Source organism: Chiloscyllium plagiosum, unplaced genomic scaffold, assembly GCF_037043375.1.
Source record: "Chiloscyllium plagiosum isolate Xiang-an unplaced genomic scaffold, Cpla_swu_hap1 HiC_scaffold_26, whole genome shotgun sequence".
Classification (NCBI taxonomy): domain Eukaryota; kingdom Metazoa; phylum Chordata; class Chondrichthyes; order Orectolobiformes; family Hemiscylliidae; genus Chiloscyllium; species Chiloscyllium plagiosum.
The window spans coordinates 8,503,745-8,522,903 of NW_028270164.1; the positions used below are offsets into that span (position 1 = coordinate 8,503,745).

The 19,159-nt window shown below is 39.4% G+C and overlaps 1 long non-coding RNA gene across 8 annotated transcripts in view; it reads left to right on the forward strand.

Moving 5' to 3' along the window:
• LOC122563052 (uncharacterized) overlaps window positions 1-19,159 on the forward strand; it is a 146,750-nt gene that overhangs the window by 117,348 nt on the left and 10,243 nt on the right. For 6 of the 8 annotated variants that reach the window (XR_015750885.1, XR_015750880.1, XR_015750883.1 and 3 more), the window contains exon 2: window positions 2,454-12,426. This is a non-coding gene — a long non-coding RNA (uncharacterized LOC122563052). Of the gene's footprint in view, window positions 1-2,453; window positions 18,975-19,159 lie in introns of those variants that run through there. The other 2 variants (XR_006315476.2, XR_015750887.1) reach the window with 1 other exon arrangement.

The following is a 19,159-nucleotide window of genomic DNA, read 5'->3' on the forward strand; positions in this document are numbered from 1 at the left end:
TCATACCTCTGGCCCAGGAGCTCTGATTTAAAGTACCAAATATGTCATAACGTGTCTGAACAGGTTGATTAAAAATTTCTGCACGCTTATACGAGAAGCCAAACCTCAGGGAGCATGAGTTGCAGTAGATTGCGCTGATATCTGGATGGCTAATCCATTACATAACCACTCCAATACTATACCCAAATTCATCATACCTGTGCTTGTTTTTGTAAATTACTGAGGAGGTGGACTAGCTTCAGCTTTTTTCAAAGTAAAATCAAATCAAATTATAATGAAATAACATCTCTTTGTTTTGTAAATTTAAAAGCTGTGATAAAAAAATTAAATAAAAACTTTGTATCTGCAGATAATAATTTTGAAGTGACTTATTCTGAAGTTGGACATTGTACAGAAACATTGGGCAGAATGTTTGTCTTGTTGGGGAGGCAATTGACCAATGTACCAACCTTGGCCATCATGCCATTTCTGATGCCAATGAGTTTCACCAGGACAGTATGGGAGAATGGGGTCAAGATTAGAGTGGTGCTGGAAAAGCACAGCAGGTCAGGCAGCATCCGAGGAGCAGGAAAATCAACGTTTCGGGTCGGAGCCATTCCTGATGAAGGGCTCCTGCCCGAAACATCAATTTTTCTGCTTCTCGGATGCTGCCTGACCAGCTGCGCTTTTCCAGCACCACTCTAATCTTGACTCTAATCTCCAGCATCTGCAGTCCTCATTTTTGCCTAGTATGGGAGAATGGCCTTGGGATCTTGCCCAGTACATTAACTAAGCCAATAAAGAACTTATTAGGAGTTCAGTGATGGGCATGTTTGGATTTTATGGGGTAGCACAGGCTACGTACACTGGGGCAGAGCAGAGGCATCAGGTGAATACACAGCTGAGAGCCAGTCATGGTCAGCCTAGGAATTCAGTGGGTTGCATTAAAGGGTGAACAATACAGAGGGGTCTTAGCCATGGGCATCCAGGTGCCATTGGGTCATCCAGGTGCCATTGGGTCATCCAGGTACCATAGGGTCAATGCAAACTACATAAGAAACAGAAGCAAGAGAAGGCCAAATGGCTTGCCAAGCCATCTCACCATTCAATATGATACCTCAGCTTCAACTTCACATGCCCACCCACTCCTCATATCCCTTTTTCCCCTGAAGATATGAAATTCTATTTCAGCCATAACTATGCTCAATAATGGAGCATTTACAACACTCTAGAGTCAACATCTGCAAAGATTCACCAGCTTTTGAGTTAAGAAATTTCTCCTTACTTTAGTCCTAAATGATTGGTCTCCTTATCCTGAAACTGAAGCCCTGTGTTTTAGATTCCCCAGCCAGGATAAGAATGTCTCAGTGTGCACCCCGCCAGACCATTCAGAACCACACACAGTTCAATGAGATCACCTCTCATTCTTCTAAATGCCATATATTTTAGACCCAATTTACTCAGCCTCTTGACAGCTCCATCATCTGACAGGCACCAATCTAGTGAGCCTTAGTTACTCTGCTTCCACTGCAAGTAAATCCTTCCTTAAATACAGTGATCAAAACCGAACACAATGGACTCACCAAATACTGTGGTAATTTTAGCAATGCAGATTTTACTGCAGGCCCCTTGCGATAAAGGCCAGAGGGCCATATGCCCTCCAAAGTGTTTGCTCTGCCTGCATGCTAACTTTCTGCGTTCTGTTATGAGTACATCCAAATTCCTCTGAACATTAATAGTTTGCACCTTCTGCTTCTCTCTTATTACCAGATTCAATAATCTCGTATTTCTCCATGTAATACTCAATCTGTCACCATGTTGTCCGCTCACCTAATCTGTCCATATCTCTTTGCAGTCTCCATATATCTCCTTCACACTTTGCAATTCCATCTGTGGCAGCAGGGAGAATGACCAATAGTGACCTCAAGTAGTGAAGGCCTCCCCCCCCCTCACCTTGGGTTCCAGACCTCTGCCATTCCTAAGACATCTTTCCAACACAAGGTAATGAAGTGTATGCCTTCTTAAAACAGACTCATAGTTGCACAGATCCACCTCCATTCACACAACTGAGCAGCCTAAGCTACCAAATAAACGCATTACCAAAACCATCTCTGGGCCAATTAAGCACGTATCCACATCAAAAACGGGACCAAAATTGACTGTCACATCCTAGTAGTCTCCTCTGGTGCAGCCTCAGGACGCAGTAACAGCCCCAATATAAGTTTAGAGCTGCTGGAAGGGAATTCCTGCCTATCGGCTTACAACTCTGATTGGAAGAGATTGTCATATCAAACTGAAATGAGAGAGATAGGCAAAGACAGCAGCCTTTGGGGATATCACCAAAGATCTCATGTAAAGGTACAGCAAAATCAGAACATTAGCTGGTATCTATAAGATTCCCATTAATCATCCTGTCCTTACTATTTCCCACATATTTCTCTCAAATCCTGAAAATATTTCAATTTATTTTTCAGATCAACGTTTGTGCGATACCATGCACTGACTCTCATAGGTGATGCCCCAGTTCACTTTTGCCTGCTTCTGTGGACTCCATGGCTTTTGCAATTCTAAGAAAAAGAAGGAAGAACATGGCTCTGAACGGGAAACATCCGTGTAAACATGGGCTAAGGATTATGAAATACTCAACAGGGCCCCCACTTACAAAGGGGACCAAGTGTATCTCTTGGAATCCAACATGAGGCTCTTGCTTCATAATAATGAACAAACCATCAGGGGTATGAGATAGACTGCATTTGACATTGTCCTTCTAGAAAGAAAGACCACTGTTCTGCTGACCCGTTGGCGTGTGCATTAATGTCTGTTTTGCATAAACAGCCTGTAGGAAATAGATTGTCACAATTTATGACAGGAATACATGGTTTATGTGTCAACAATTCCACTCAAAAGAAAAATGCCACAAATCATGAAAATCTTATAGTATCTACTGTATTTGTACAGATCCATGTATTTCAAGATATCAGCTTGGAGTATCCAAATATTTTCCTGAAGAGTGCAACTTAATCTGAATATTTAATTTCATTTGATATTTCTTATGGAGATGGAGAGTTGGTAATGTTTTAAACACAGTTACATTTTCTTAAAAAAAGAGTACTGGACATATTGGAATTATTTCCCATGTTGGAAGGAATGCAACTATGCTTGCACTAGCAATGCCCGATTGCCATTGATTTATAAAGGAATATTAGTTTTATTACACCTTCTAAAATTAAGAATTGTGATATGTCTTGGTTATATCTTCTTCCTTGTTATCAGCAAAGGAGGACTTGCACTGTAATTCCTATCGCATGCATTATGCCCTGTCATTCTCACTGGAAGTTAAAGTTGCCAATTGTTGTTGGATGTATTCCTGGAGTTTCATCATGGCTCACAGGTCCAACAGACTAGTCAAATGACCTTTTTCTCCTAGCTCTAATATTTTATGCCTAAGAAGTGAAGATGTTCAAAAAAAAGTTTTATTTTTCTTTTTAAGCGCCTTTATTATTTTGTTGCAATGTCGAGTGGATTTTTTTAATGGCTGGAGAGTTGGCAGCCTTATTGGAAATCTGCAGTGCAGACGTTACCAGATTATGCCATTAAACACCAATTATTACTGTAGTGCATTAAGGCTTTTGACACAATCTTGGCATTCAAATGCTGTTTATTAACTGCTTCAGCTTGATCTCCCCATGGAGTCACAATGCAATTGAGAATCTCACCCTCAGGTTAATGTCATGATTTTGCTACATAGTCCTACCAAAACATATGAGCTGGGCACCAGGTTTGCTTTTAATTTTAAACAGATTAATTGTGATGGCAGTGACACCTTGGTTTTCCACAATTACCTCATCTTACTTTGCAACATCTGGATGTTTGAATTGTAAAGAAAAAAAAATTTATTGCTGTGCAGCAGCTTTTAAAGCTGGCAAAGGGATTCAGTAAGTACAGTATTTGTCAGTTTCAGTGAATACCATTTGTTACTTTGGAACAGACTGTAATCTCTGTTGTGCTTGCACTTTCCATATTCCATGAGTTTGACAGGCTGAAGGGCATTTCTGGTACCTGCAGAGCTGAAAAACTAGTCAAGCTGAACCATAAATGTATTTTAAAAAAAGAAAAATCAAGACTATATATTTGCTTTTAAACCCTTCTTTGATGGTATGCTTTGCAGAACATCTTTCTTAGTTGAAGTAGGTTGGTTTAGCTGAAGAATGGCTTGTACAGGGCATGAACATTGATACAGAGCAGTTGGGCTGAATGGCCTATTTCAATATTGTAATTTATAATTACCTTGTCACAACTCAAAGTGTAATCTGAGGAACACAGCTGCTTTTAATAGCATATAGTAAGAATTACTTAAAGTAATCTCATGTACTTCTCATGTTTCTATATCTCTAATTGTTTAATTTAGTTGATTATATTTGTAAACATTTTCCCTTCCTTTCTATTACATTTTTTACCTCTCCATCTTCATTCCTGGAAGCATTTGCTCATCATTAGGTACAGCTCCATGGAGTCCAAGCAACCTTAAATAACTCAAGTATCCATTCATGAAGTGAAAATCTGCGCAGTGAGTAAAACGAAAATCTGCAAGTGCTGGAACTCTGAAATAAAAGCAGAAACTGCCACAAATTTACATGACTCTGAATCTATGTATTGGGTTTTGAACTTGTGAATTCAGCTGAAAGATCGTTTTCAGTTTTCATCCTCTCTCTTGAAGCTGACTAACCTACTATATCTTTGCAGCATTAACTAGCACTGCTCATAGACTGCTAAAATTAGACGCAGTAATTGTGAATGGCCTGAAGCTGAGTCGAGAACTATCTTCAACTTTATGTCCAGTGACATGAACTAGAGGACATCAAGAGAAGGATTATTTAACAGTTTAAAAGATTTATTTATGAAAGCTGACAATGTTATGTGCATGTGGGACAGTTTTACAGCAATATCCTTGGGATATTGGGCAGAATTAGCAATACTAATTGAATTTTGCCTCTTTGGTTCAAGGATACTGAGGCCAATTATGATGTATGAACCAATGTTAGCTGAGATCAAGCAGTTTTGTAAATATAACAAAACCTTTTCAACCACACCAGTTTTTGTTAAATTCTGACTGAGATGGTGTCCTGTCTGTCTGTCTTGACTCCTGTCCTCATTTCTAAGGACATGGACTTCCTTTGGATTGGTCCACACTTGTGGGAAAAATCCTAAAGTGATTTTGTTGCAGAGAATTTCCTACTGTTAATACCTACAGCAGACACATTCAAATTGTTTACAGACTGAGAATTAATCTATTTGGCGACTTCACAAATGCATCTTTCATGGTCAACAAGTGGGACTTGAACCCAGAGTTTCTTGCCCACAGGTAGGGACATTGTCACTGTGCACAAGAACTCCTAATGTGGTGTTTCCATAGTCTAAAACATTTCAGACATGTGACATTGTATGCTTGACATTACATAACACCATTTGTTGCAGCAAGACAACCAGAAATCAGAAACCAACTAATTCAAAGGGCAGATCCTTCTCCATTCCTGCACGTCATTTTCCCTGCACGTCATTTTCAATGCAGCGCTGTAGGGAGTTTAGGAGGCAGAGCCTTCCTGCTGGATACATGATGCAGCGTGGTGTATCCCAAGGGGAAGGAGACTATTACAAAAATGGTTACTATCGAATTCCAATATTTTCTATGGAAATGCTTAAAGATATTTCTTCAATCATTTGTTTTCTTTAATTTAATTTATTCCTTATTAGAAGCTAATCATTGAATCGCTTAGCTCAAAATGAGGTCATTCAGCAATTAATTCTTGTGCCTGCTCCTTTGAAGAACAATCCAATTAGTCCCCATTCCCTCTTCTCGTCCTGTATCACTACAAGCTTTTCTCCTTGCAGTATTTTTAGTTTAATTCAATTTGTTTTTGAAAATTACTACAGAAATTGCATCAATCATCCATTCAGGCTCAGGATCCTCATAACTCATTTAATAAGATTCTTCCTCTCACCCAAACAGATATATTTGTCAAATTTTCATATGAAATTTTTAATAAAATTAAGGCTGTTTTAAATTCATGGGATGAGAATATCACTGGCTAGGTCAGCATTTATTGTCTATGCGTAATTGCCCTTGAACCAATTAGCTTGTTAGAGCCATTTCAGAGGGTGGTTAAGAGTCACCCGATGTGCTGTGGGTCTGGGGTCACATGTAGGCCAGACTCAGTAAAAACAATAGATTTTAGTCCTCAAATGAGAACAAAGAACACTCCAGTACAGGAGCAGGCCCTTCAGCCCTCCAAACCTGCACCGATCCAGATCCTCTATCTAAACCCGCTGCCTATTTTCTAAGGATCTGTACCCTCCTGCTCCCTGCCCATTCTTTTAACTGTTCAGATAGATCTTAAAAGACACTATCGTGCCCGCCTCTACAACCTCTGCTGGCAACGCATTCCAGGCGTCCACCACCCTCTGCGCAAAGAACTCTCCACGCCTACTTCCCTTGAAGTTTTCCCCTCTCATTTTGAACTCGTGACCCCTAGTCATTGAGTCTCCCACTCTGGATAAACGCTTCTTGCTATCCATCCTGTCTATACCTCTCATGATTTTGTGGGCCTCAATCAGATTCCCCCTCTATCTCTGTCTTTCTAATGAAAGTAATCCTAATCTACTCAAAGTGGCACTCTAGATGGATTTTAAATAACATTCACATGGCCACCATTAAACTAGCTTTTAACATCCTGTTTGGATTCAAATGATGGTAGGATTGAAATCCACACCCCGCAGCATTAGCCTGTGTTACCCGACTGCTAATTTAATAACAATATCACAAATGCACTATTTCCTCTTGAGTGAATACGTGGAGAAGGCACAAAGTTGAATTAAATATTTCAGTCCAAATAAGCAATATTTATTGCAAAGAAGATGGGATACATTTTCCAATGCCATTGACAATCAAAAATGTAATGTCTTTTCTTCTGCACACTCACAGTTGTGTTACAGTGACCACGTGTGTGGCCTTGGTACATGGCTCCTAAGTTTCATTAACTCACAAGCAGCTGCTTGCTGATTAGAAAATCACTAGCACTATTAACTTCAAAAGATAGAAAATAGTGAGATTTTCTAATAAAGGTTCTGAGGCATTTAGAAAATGTGGACCTACATTTTTCTCCAGAAAAAAAGATTTAGAATAAAGATCAGGCAAAAGTCTATCTTCTAAGGGAAAAATATTTCTTATACTTGAAAGTAATATATAGGATCTCATTCAAACCAGCACTGCACTCCAAATAAATATCAACTTTCATTGAAAACTATTTACTTAAAGTTATAGGGTATCATGATTATTTTTGATTACTTTCAGGCACACACATTAGGTTTCACTGTAAATGGTCAAAAACTAACCAAGGCTTCTGGTCATTATGCTCACTGATTCTTGTGGTCACGAAGACAATTGCATTTGATACCCAAAATCACACCATTTACTTGTTTCCAATACATGCAGTTTCTACGGTCAGTACTTAGTTTCTAATATTGATGTTGCATGGTTGTCTTTCTATAGCGTTCATAAGATTCAAAAACAGATGTTTATCCACACTTTATAATCAGGGGACAACATCATAAAAAGATACAAGACCTGTAATTACACAAGCATAGCACATCATGAATGGAAATTTTATCCAGTAATCATCTGCAGATGTTTTTCTGAACTTAACTATGATATTAACATCACAGTTATTAATCAAAAATTGTGAAAATCATCATACCAGCAGGTAAGGAGACAAAGGATCAACAAATTTGCAGTTTCAGCTTTAACTGTGCCTTTCTCACTCGTAGATACACAAGATCACCATCTGTAATTTTGTTACTGTTGTGTGTTTATAATGAACCAGCCTGAACTGTGCTTGGAATGTTCTGTGCAATTTCAGTCATTTCCCATAAATTAACCTGAATTGGGAACATTGTTTGAACTTCCATGGTGTATCCGTGGTTTGTGTTAGAATCTTGTAATACATTCTTAATTTGTGTTTTGGCCTACAGGAGGGGAGATGGTGAAGTAGGGGCATTGCTGCTAGACTAGTAATCTAAGATCACAGGTTCAAACCTCACCATTGCAGCTGGTGGAATTTAAGCTCAATTAATACAATGTGGAATTGTCTCCCTTGCCTTTGGTGGTCTGTAGTGTGTGCAGTTTCATCAATTGGAAACATTGATGACTTGCTGGTGGCAGATTAAGGGTGAAAGTAGCGAAAGAAGTATGGATTTGAAAACTTGGGTAGGGTTGTGCAGTCTGTTCAACTGGCTTGTTAAAATGTTGTGGGTGACCTATACAACCTCCAACTGATACTTCTAGCTATTTCAGGAAGGAGATCCCTGCTTCAGAAATTCTACCAGTGTTAGTGCTTTGTAGTTGGGACTGTAGGTGGACCCATGCACGAAGCCCCATGGATTTCTCGATCCAGGTAAATTCAAGGGCTTTGGGGCGGAGGTGCTTTAAGGACTGAGAAGGATGGTGCAGTGAATTTTAAAGAACATTTAGATGGGAAGGGAAGAGTGGTGCTATCTTCTCAGTGAGTGTGCCCAAAAGGATCAAAAGCAGAAAGCACTTCTCAATGACAGCAAACCTCCTCAACACCCCCACCCCCCCAACAACCATTTTAGTTGCTTGAAAAGAATTGTGAATCCCATCACATCCAACTGCCCATGTCAGCAGCATTATGACGTGGGCAGCAATAATGTTAGAATTAATTGACCTTTTGAAAGCCAACTTTTCTATATTGCATGCCACGACCACCAACAGCTAAAACACACCCAGTGGCGGCATTTAATATCTAGCCCTTAGTCTCAGTAATGGTCCCTATGAAACTTAGTACTGTATTGTAAACATCCATTTGGTTCACTGATGTCCCTCAGGTTTGCCTCCTCGCCTAGGTCTGGTCTACATGTGACTCCAGATTCTCAGCATTGAGGTTGTTTCTTAACTGCCCAACAAATCACTCAACTCAAGGATAATTGGGGTCCTGCCAGTGATAGCTACACCCCATGAAAATAATTATTTTAAATGAAAATTTACATCAGGAGCAAGAACTGATTACTCTGGAGTGTATAATTATGATTTGTCCCGATCCAGTCATGTAAAAATTAATTTCTGTGTAATATGAATACATATATACACATATAGATAGCCACTGTAGTCCAAACAATTCTACTGCCCTAATACACTTTTACATGTGTAGCTGGCATTTTAATGCAGTAAAAAATGGGAGGTTTGATCAATAAAAATTGAATCCCTAAGAACGTCAAAATAGCTGCCAAACAGAAATGCACTATTGATCGTGTAAATGCTAGAAACTAAAGATAGCTGAGAGAGGTTGTATACAATATTTATGCAGATCAGCCTGCGCACCTATGTTCCCATGATAGTTATCATACCTCTTGACCAGGAGGCCCAGGTTCAAGTCCCTGAACAGGTTGATAAGAAAAATAATATACAGATAAGAAAAATAATATACAGAGCACCCTCAGTGAAGCAGAAGTAGCACAGATCCAGAGCTGCAACCTACTTGCATCTACAAATAATGCTTGGGAGGTGTGCTTCAATGGGGAATGATGGTTTAGTTTAGTCTGAATGTAAAAGGTTATTTAGCCAATATTGGTCATCTATTGAAAGTGTCCTCGAAGTTTTTCCATTTCCACTGCTTATTTGTTTCTGGGATTGGAAGATGTGGATTGGTGGGGGCACTTTCGTTCATGTTGTTGACATGGATTTTAGTCAAACATTTGACAAGTCCCACATGGCAGACTGGTCAGAAAAGTAAATAAGCTGCATCCAAAATTGGCTCAGTAAGAGGAAACAAAGATGTTCAACAAAAGCAAAATACTGCAGACGAAATCTGAAGTAAAAACAGATAATGTTGAGATACCTCAATAGGTCTGTGAGCATCTGTGGTGAGAGAAACATAGTTAACATTGCAAGACTTCTTCGAAACTGAAGAATACTGAAGTGCTTTTTTTAATGCTGTTGACAAAGGAGGTGGAGAAACGAGTGGAACAGATGGCAAGGATGCACAGAGTAAAAGTCAAAAAGAGAGATGTGCAATAGTATTAGTGGTAGGATTGAATAGGAGGAAATGGGGGTAATCAAAATGGAGGCCAGTGTTCGTGCTCTGGAGTTATTTAACTCAACATTGAATCCTGAAGGCTGTAAAGTGCCTAAGCAGAAAATGAGGTCAGTAAGGTGACTCAGTGGTTAACACTGCTACCTCACAATGCCAGGGGCCTGGGTTTGATTCACCCAGCCTTGGGTGACTGTCTATATGGAGTTTGCACGTTCTCCCAGTGTTTACGTTGGTTTCCTCTGGGTGCACTGTTTCCTCCCACAGTCCAAAGATGGGCCATGTTAAATTGTTAGTAGTATCCAGATGTGCAGACGAGGTGTATTAGCCATTGTATGAAGGATTACAGGTAGTGCTCTCGGTTTGGGTTGGATGCTCTTCAGAAGATTGATGCAGACTTGATGGGCTCAATGGCGTCTTTCTGCACAGGAATTCTCGGTGCTGTTTTTCAAGGTGGATCAAGTGGAAAATGAGAACAAGGGGAACTCGATCACGGTTTTGGCTGGGAGGGAAACTGTAGGAAATGGGTTAAATATGGCTGAGATTTCTGACAATCACAGTAGGATGGGAGAAATGGGAAATCCTAGATTGAGGAAAAAGAGGGACATGGTAATAATTAGATATTTTCATGAATGAAAACCAGTTTTCATTGGGATTCCATTGTGCTTGGTGTTTGGTTCTTCTCTTTGTTTTACATGTTAATGATTTGCTTGGAAATGAGAGGGGCATGATTGGGAAATTTGCTGATGACACAAACATTGACCAGATAATTGATAGTGAAGCAGATAACTGTTGAGTCTAGAATTATATCAATGGTTTGTTTGGGCAGAAATGTGGTAAATGGAGTTTAATATGCAGAAGCACCCGGAAATGCATTTGGGGAAAGGTAAACAAAGCAAAGGATTTCATGCCTTCATCTACATATTACATTCTCAGCTACCTTCCTCCCCCCAGCCCCCCCCCCCTCCCATTTATCTCTCAGCCCCTTTGGCCCACAAGTCTCATTCCTGATGAAAGGCTTATGCCCGAAATGTCGATTCTCCTGCTCCTCAGATGCTGTCTGACCTGTGCTTTTCCAGCACTACACACTCGACTCTGATCTCCAGCATCTGCAGTTCTCACTTCCTTCAAGGGATTACACAGTAAAACTCATGAGACCTTGAGTGCAAACCTCCTTTAAATCAATATTCAATACATCTAATCCTTATAGCTATTGTTTTGTTCCCTTCAGATCTCTTTTTTTTGCCAGTTTCTAGTTATGACTGTCTACCACCAACAGCTCAGTCATCTAAAAACACTTGAAGAACTAACTAAATAGCATGAACCAGGTTTCAACTGGACTGCACACGAAAACTGTAGTTTGTTTTTGTTGTTTCAAATGCTGTCAGGTACTGTTTGCCTAAAATCTATTTTGTATTATTCTATAAATTCTTGTTACATTAATCAGTAGCAACCTTGTTATGGTACATCAAGATAAAACAGAAAGCTAAAATGTGACTTTAGCAGAAAATTTGAATTGCGATGTACAGCAATAAGTAGGTGATATGTTTCCAGTAGCTTTTACTTTTATTTATAAAGGTCCGTAGAAGCCAGAAATATGTTATGCACTGCATTCACAATTTTGATTGGTTCTGACAGAAAATAAAGGAAATAGGTAATCTGACAGCATTTAAGGAAGGAGAGTTAATGTTTCATTTTGATAACCTTTCATCAGAATCTTTTGTTACTGATTGGAACATTGAATCAGTTTCTTTTTCCACAGATCCTTCTTGATTGGGTACTTTCAACATTTTCTGTCTTGATTCTAGATTTCCAGCATCTGCAGGGCTTTGCTTTTGACTTTTCATGTTCTCCATTTGGGTTCACAGTTATCCGGACATGAGGGAGGCAAAGTTGTTCCATTCCCAATTTATTGCTTCCTTTATCTTAACGTTTCATTGAGTTTTTAACTAGTTAACTTGAAGAGAATTTCACCTCCGTGGTGGAGGTAATATAAATAATAAGAATGATATTCTTGTGAAATAAACACATAGAATTATATAATTTCTCCAAGGTATTTCTCCAACAATGTTAATTTGTTGAAGAGTGTATTAGACCTCACTGTTAAAAAATATCTACAATGAAAGAAGTTGTTAAAGTTAATTATTCCAATTGTTTAAAGTTTTTAATCTTTTACAAGTAAGAGTTACTTAAGACAAGTGAAACTTTCAGTTATTTCCAGCAGTGTATTGTCGTGATTTATTATTTAACAAAATGCATACAATCTGTCAGGATTTCTCTGCAATATAATCTGTAGATTTCGCAATTGCCTATAGATGTGCCTTTTTAATAAACGTGAATTTTCTTTTGAATGTCTCTGTCCCAGTATAGTAAAAATAGTGTTTTACTTTAGATTCAGATGATTCAATTTAGATTTAAAAACTGGTAAAGCTTTAATAATGAGAATATTGATGTGTATTAATTAATTTCATTTGATAAACTTCTTAATTAGTGTGAAAATATGAAATGTGCTATGGAGAATGTTAGTGTCCATATCTCTGTGTCAGGAGACCTGGCTGCAAGTCTCACCTGCTCCAGAGGTGTATAATAACAGCCCTGAACATGATTAGGAAACTACCTGAGAGCACTAATGAAGGTTCTCATGGTGTAGTGGTTGTGTCCCTACCTCCAAACCTGGAGACTCAGTTCCCACTTGCTCCAGAGGTGGTACGATCACTCAGCAGTTAGCACTGCTGCCTCACAGTGCCAGGGAACCAGGTTCGATTCCACGCTTAGCTGACAGGGAGTTTGCATATTCTCCCTGTGTCTGGGTGGGTTTCCTCCAGGTGTTCCAGTTTCCTCCCAAAGTCCAAAGATATGCAGGTTAGCTGGATGAGCCATGCTAAATTGCCCATAGTGTCTAAGTATGTGTAGGTTAGGTAGATTAGTCATGGGTAGTGCAGGGTTACAGGGATAAGGTAGAAGCTGGGTGTGGGTGGAATGGTCTTTAGAAGGCTGGTGTGGACTTGATGGGCTGAATGGCCTGCTTTAACATTGTTGGAATTCTATGAAAACATTTCTGAATGGTTAGTTAAAATATATATGACATGTTGCATTGTGGTGACACTACCCTCTTCAGACTGGGATGGACTCCTATGGTATTTTTAGTTAAGAAGAATATTTTAGCATGGCACAAAGATTAGGATTCTCCAACTTCCGGACCAAGTTTAGCTCACATATGTAGAACTAGTATGGTTCTCCATTTGTAAGTCAATTATATTTTTATTAATATTTTTCTTTGCTTATTAATGTATCTTAATATTTTGAATGACATGCAGTTAACTGTCTTGAACCATTTCTGAGACAACTGTGTATCTTCTGAATTCAAGAGCTGCATGGAATGCTATCACTCTTCCATCAAGAAGCAGCTTTCCCATCTAAGCGTGCAAGGGAAAAAGCTAGCATTTATATAGTGCCTTTTACATGCTTGTGACATCCAAAAAATGTTTTGCATTCTGTAAATTACTTTCAATCATTTGAGTATAGCAGCCCACAGGCTAGCACTGTGAGCAGAATGGGCTGGAGTTGGTGGAGGGAGTTCTCAGGAACTATTCCTGTTGCCCTTGGCTCCATAGGAAGGTATATTTGACTTTTTTTAAATGAATTTTTGCTATGGGCAGCCATGGATGATAGCCTGAGGAATGTGAGCCCAACACACAACTGATTCAACAGTGCGTCCGCCAACAATCATCAGGGCCTTAATGAACATATTCCAGGGGCTGAATACCTATTTGACATAACAATCCAGGCTACCGAAAAGGTCATACATGCAATGGGGCCATCAATATTGCAGATGAACCACAGACCATCCTACTAAACTGATATGTTTTGCGAATGTTTTATTCCTGTAAAATAAATTGAATGCACATTAGTCACTAGCACACTTGTATTCATGTCGTGTGTATATATGGAGACATATAAATAGCCATACATATTGCTTATCAGACGTTGTCTTTCACATTTTGCACATCTGTTCAGTTATTTCTTTATGTTTGAAACACACTGGAACAAATGATTAAACTTTCAGAATATATTGCAGTAAGATTTTGGAAATATATTTTCTAAATTTTATATTATAGGTTTATTCCAGTCACTTTTGCAAAAGTAGGGTATTCCAAACAAACAAGATTTATAATTTACTGCCTGGCATTCTGGCCCCAGCTCCAGAATTTCTCACAAATTATAATTTCCTGTGCGGAATGAACTTGGTGCTTTGTCAGCTTTTGCTCCTGAAATGAATTTACAACTAAGATAGGCACATAATTTAGTCTTGAGAAAGTGGCAAGTAATAAAAACAATTTAAAACTGAGGCAGACTGTGTATAAGAATCAGTGATAAAACTTGCAGCCCTTTATTCAAGATGGTGTGAATTAGGGATAGTTTTATAACAAAATCACCTTAAAATGGAGTGGGCAGGATGCTTTTATAAGAAAGCCTTATTTTGACTCTGGGATAAATGTACAGGATATTTTAAATGCTTGGAACCTTATGCTTAGCATTTTTAATGTAGACTGCTATAAATAAAAATCTTATACTGAGATAGAGGGTGTAATAAAAGAATAATAATTAACCTTGTACTTAGGTAATAAAAATAAAATTATTGCATTGGTACAGTTATTTCCAAAACATTCCATGTATATTCACAGCAAGTTAATTATTTTTCATATGAAATGTAATGAACTATAGCCAAATAGTGCACAGCAACCTCCCACAGACAACAATAAGACAAGTGATGAGGTAACTTGCTTTAATGTTGTTAGTTCAAGGATCAATGTTAGTCAAGGCACTCTGAGAACTCTGCTGTTCTTCTTTGATTAGCATCAAAAGATCTTTAATGTTCTTGTGGAGGGCACATAGTGCTTTGATTGAACATCTTGTTTGAAAGACAATACATCTGACAGTTTAACACTTTCTCAGTAACACATGGAAGCGGCACTCTACAGCACATGCGTTGGCTTCTTTTACAAGAGTTAAAAATCACACAACACCAGGTTATAGTCCAACAGGTTTAATTGGAAGCACACTAGCTTTTGGAGCGACATTCCTTCATCAGGTGACTTTGTACACTCCAGTCCAACACCGGCATCTCCAAATCATGTTTACAAGAGTTGTGTGTCTAATTAGTCACACAGCCCTACTTGCTCCCCATATCCCTTCAGATAGTTCTCCTTTTTAAGTATTTATCCAGTTCTTCTTAACAAAAAAGAACAATGTTGAATCTACTTCCTTAAGTCTTTTAGGCAGTGTCTCTAAGATTCATTGTTCCCAAGTCGTGGACAATGACTTAACTCAAAACTTAATTTTATTAGAGGCAAGTATACTATGACCGAGACAAAACTTGTAGGTATAATTACTATGACAATGGGGAGGCTTGGGAGAACTCCAATAAAACTTGTTCTTAACTAAAGGAATGAGTGTCTTGGAAATATTAAGGTTGTATATGAGTTTCTTGTATAACCATGCATTGTACACTGAAGTGAATTGTATTATTAAAATTGTACACTTAAATTATTATTTAAAGCTTTAGCTGGAAGCAGTGTGTATAATGCAGATTATTTTATAGTTAAAACGTTTACAAAAGTAGGATGTGGAAAAGAGATTATTCCATAATTGAACATCTTGTGATGGAGTAGAATGGGTCCTAGGAATTGTTTTACATGGAGGTAGAATTTGTAGGACAGAATGTTCTATTGTCAAAATGCAGTAATAGGCAACAGAAATTCTGCAGTTATTTTCAATAAAGCATTGCATTAAACCAAAATTCAATACTATCAGAAAATCGTACACAGGAAGATAGAGTTGCTTTTATAATTGTGTCTCTACGGTAAGATCCTCAATGTACTACACAATAGTTACAATTCAGAGCCTTAAGCAGAGGGCAGAATATGTAATGGGGAGTTTTGGAACTGAAATCCTTAATGTAGAGGTACACAGATAGTAGGGTTTTTGTGTTAAACATTTTGCACAGATACCTTGGAAGCAGGCCATTCAGCCCATTGAATCCACACTGACCCTGTGAAGAGCATCCCACCCAGACTCACTCTCCTCCCCTATAACCCTGTATTTTCCATGACTAATCCACCTAACCTACATATCTTTACACTCTGGGAGGAAACCAGAGCACCCAGAGGAAACCCACACAGACATGGGGAGAATGAACAAACTCCACACAGACGTGAAAGTGGAATCGAAACTCAGATCCCTGGTGATGTGGGGCAGCAGTACTAACCACTCAGCCACCATGCTGAATTGTTCAATAACTAAAAGTGTTGGAGATATAAGTCTTTAGACAAAAATGTTTAATAAGTAAAAGCTTTGTGTCAGGTTTAAAATACATTCACAATAAAAAGTAGACTATAAAATTACAGAAATGACACAGATCATAAGGTGGCCATTCAACCCATCAACTCTCCTCTAGCTTTAAAGTCATTCATGAGTATCGCTTGTTGGTCCAGCATTTATTGCCCGTCCCTTGTTGCCCCTTGAGAAGTTGGTATCGAGCTGCCTTCTTGAACCATTGCAGTCCATGTGCTGTAGGTAAACCCACAATGCTGTTAAGGAGGTAATTCCAGGATACACTCCCATTGACATTGAGGATCATACCATTTTGGAAGAATAATCATGTTAGTCCTAATCACTTTATCTCCAAGAACAAAGAAGTAGGAGCAGGAATAGACCACATAGCTCATCCAGCCCTGCTCTGCCTTTTAGTATGATTGTGGCTGATATTGGAAACTCCATTTCCTGTGTTCTCCCCATATCCCTTAATATCCTGGGAGACCAAAATCATTCCTAATATCCCTGCAATTTTTCCCCTTGCAGTAACTATCCATTTCTTGGTTTAACAAAAAAAAATTACATAACTAAGAGTGCTTCACTGAGGGTGGGCATAATTTTACAAACCTTGTACGAACAATGGGGTTCACGATACAGAGTTATAATGACAGTGGAATATGTGACAGTGACTGGAATGCTCTGGCTCTGCATTTAGAACGGTGGATGGGTTTACCTGACAGCACAGGAGGCAAGAAATCAGCTACCAAAGGCAGGTTAAAAAAAGTTTTGTAATTAAATTCTCAGACCCTTTATGATTGGTTGGCCTTCCTCCACCTCTGTGGATGTAATCTTGTTATCGAGTCATAGAGCTGTACAACACTGAAACAGACCCTTCGGTCCAATTCCTCCATGCTGACCAGGTATCCTAAATTAATCCAGTCCCATTTGCCAGCATTTGACCTATATCCCTCTAAGACAGTCTACCCTATTCATATACCCACCCAGGTGCCTTTTAAATGTTGTAATTGTACCAGCCTCCATCACTTCCTCAGGTAGCTCATTCCATACCGCCCTCTGTGTAAAAAGGTTGCCCCTTAGCAATCTTTCCCCTCATCTTAAACCTATGCCTTCTTGTTCTGGACTCCTCCAGCCTGGGAAAAAAAGACTAAAATTAAGAAAAACTTACATTCACAAAACCAACTGTGTATGTGAGGCATGCACTTATGCGATAGGCCTCTTCCTCCAAGAGGTAGTGAAACTCCTTCTATTACTTATTTGTGTAAATATTACAGTACAAGGGCTGAAGCCTTTCCTGGTCCACCAACTCATGAGAAGTTTCAGTCATAGCCAGTCCTTTGTTTTGCTCTTAAACACCTACAGTTTAGAGGAAGTGGTGGATGTAGGTACAGTTCCAATATTTAACAGACATTTGGATAAGTACATTAATAGGAAATGTTTGGAGGGATATGGGCCAAGTGCAGACCAAGCACATTAGCCTGCCCGAGTAAGGCAGCAACACTGACCGACAGCAGCAAACCTGGCCAGGTAGGCAAGTGGGGCTCAATTGAAGAAAGGTCTGAAATGAAAAGTGGGACTTCATTAAACTGGGAGCTCCTATTTGTGTTTTTATAAATGTAGGCTGGATGGAGACAAACAGGGAGTGGAGCTTACAGAGCATGATTAACGAAGGCGCTAGCAAGATCCTGAGGAAATGGAGGGACCAACTGGGAGGCAGAGGGGAAATTCACAGAGATAGGGACAAGAAGGACAAGGAAAGGTAGGAGCTACATATTAAGAGTGATGACTGGGTAATTAGGTCAACTGGTGAGGGAGAACGAGAGGTGAACTAAATGAGAGTCAGTGAACTGAGAGGTCCTGGGGATCAGGATGAAAGTGGGTCAGGGAGAAGGGTCAAAATGTTAAGGGAGCAATGAAAGGTCTGAGAGTCTCAGAGGGAGATTGAAGAAAGGCAGAGAAGATGACCATCTCCATAGAGTCATACAGCATGGAAACAGACTCTTTGGTCCAACCAGTCTATGCTGGCTATGTTCCCAAACTAAACACGTCCCACCTGCCTGCACTTGACCCATATTCCTCCAAACATTTCCTATTAACATACTTATCCAAATGTCTGTTAAATATTGTAACTATTCCTACATCCACCACTTCTTCTAGCTGTTCATTTCACACACCAACTACTCTCTGTGTAAAAAAGGTTGGAATTTCCAACGCCCCTCCCCCAAGTCCCTCCTCCCTACCTTTTATCTTAGCCTGCTTGGCACACTTTCCTCATTCCTGAAGAAGGGCTCATGCCCGAAACGTCGATTCCCCTGCTCCTTGAATGCTACCTGACCTGTTGTGCTTTTCCAGCAACATATTTTCAGCTCTGATCTCCAGCATCTGCAGTCCTCACTTTCTTCCAGTCAGATAATGGGCACACCCTCTGCAGAATAATGGCAAGTAAGCTCTTATAGCTTTTAAACACCAACCATGTCTAGTCAATCAGTAACCTTTGATAAGAAGACCACCTAAGAATCATCGGCCATGGAAACAGTTCCATAAGAGGTTATCCATATTTAGGTTGAAACTTTATTGCTGGAACAGCACAGCAGGTCAGGCAGCATCCAGGGAACAGGAGATTCGACGTTTCGGGCACAGGCCCTTCTTCAGGAATGAGCAGAGAGTGTTCAGCAGGAGAAGATAAAAGGTAGGGAGGAGGGACTTGGAGGAGGGGAGTTGGAAATGTGATAGGTGGAAAGAGGTCA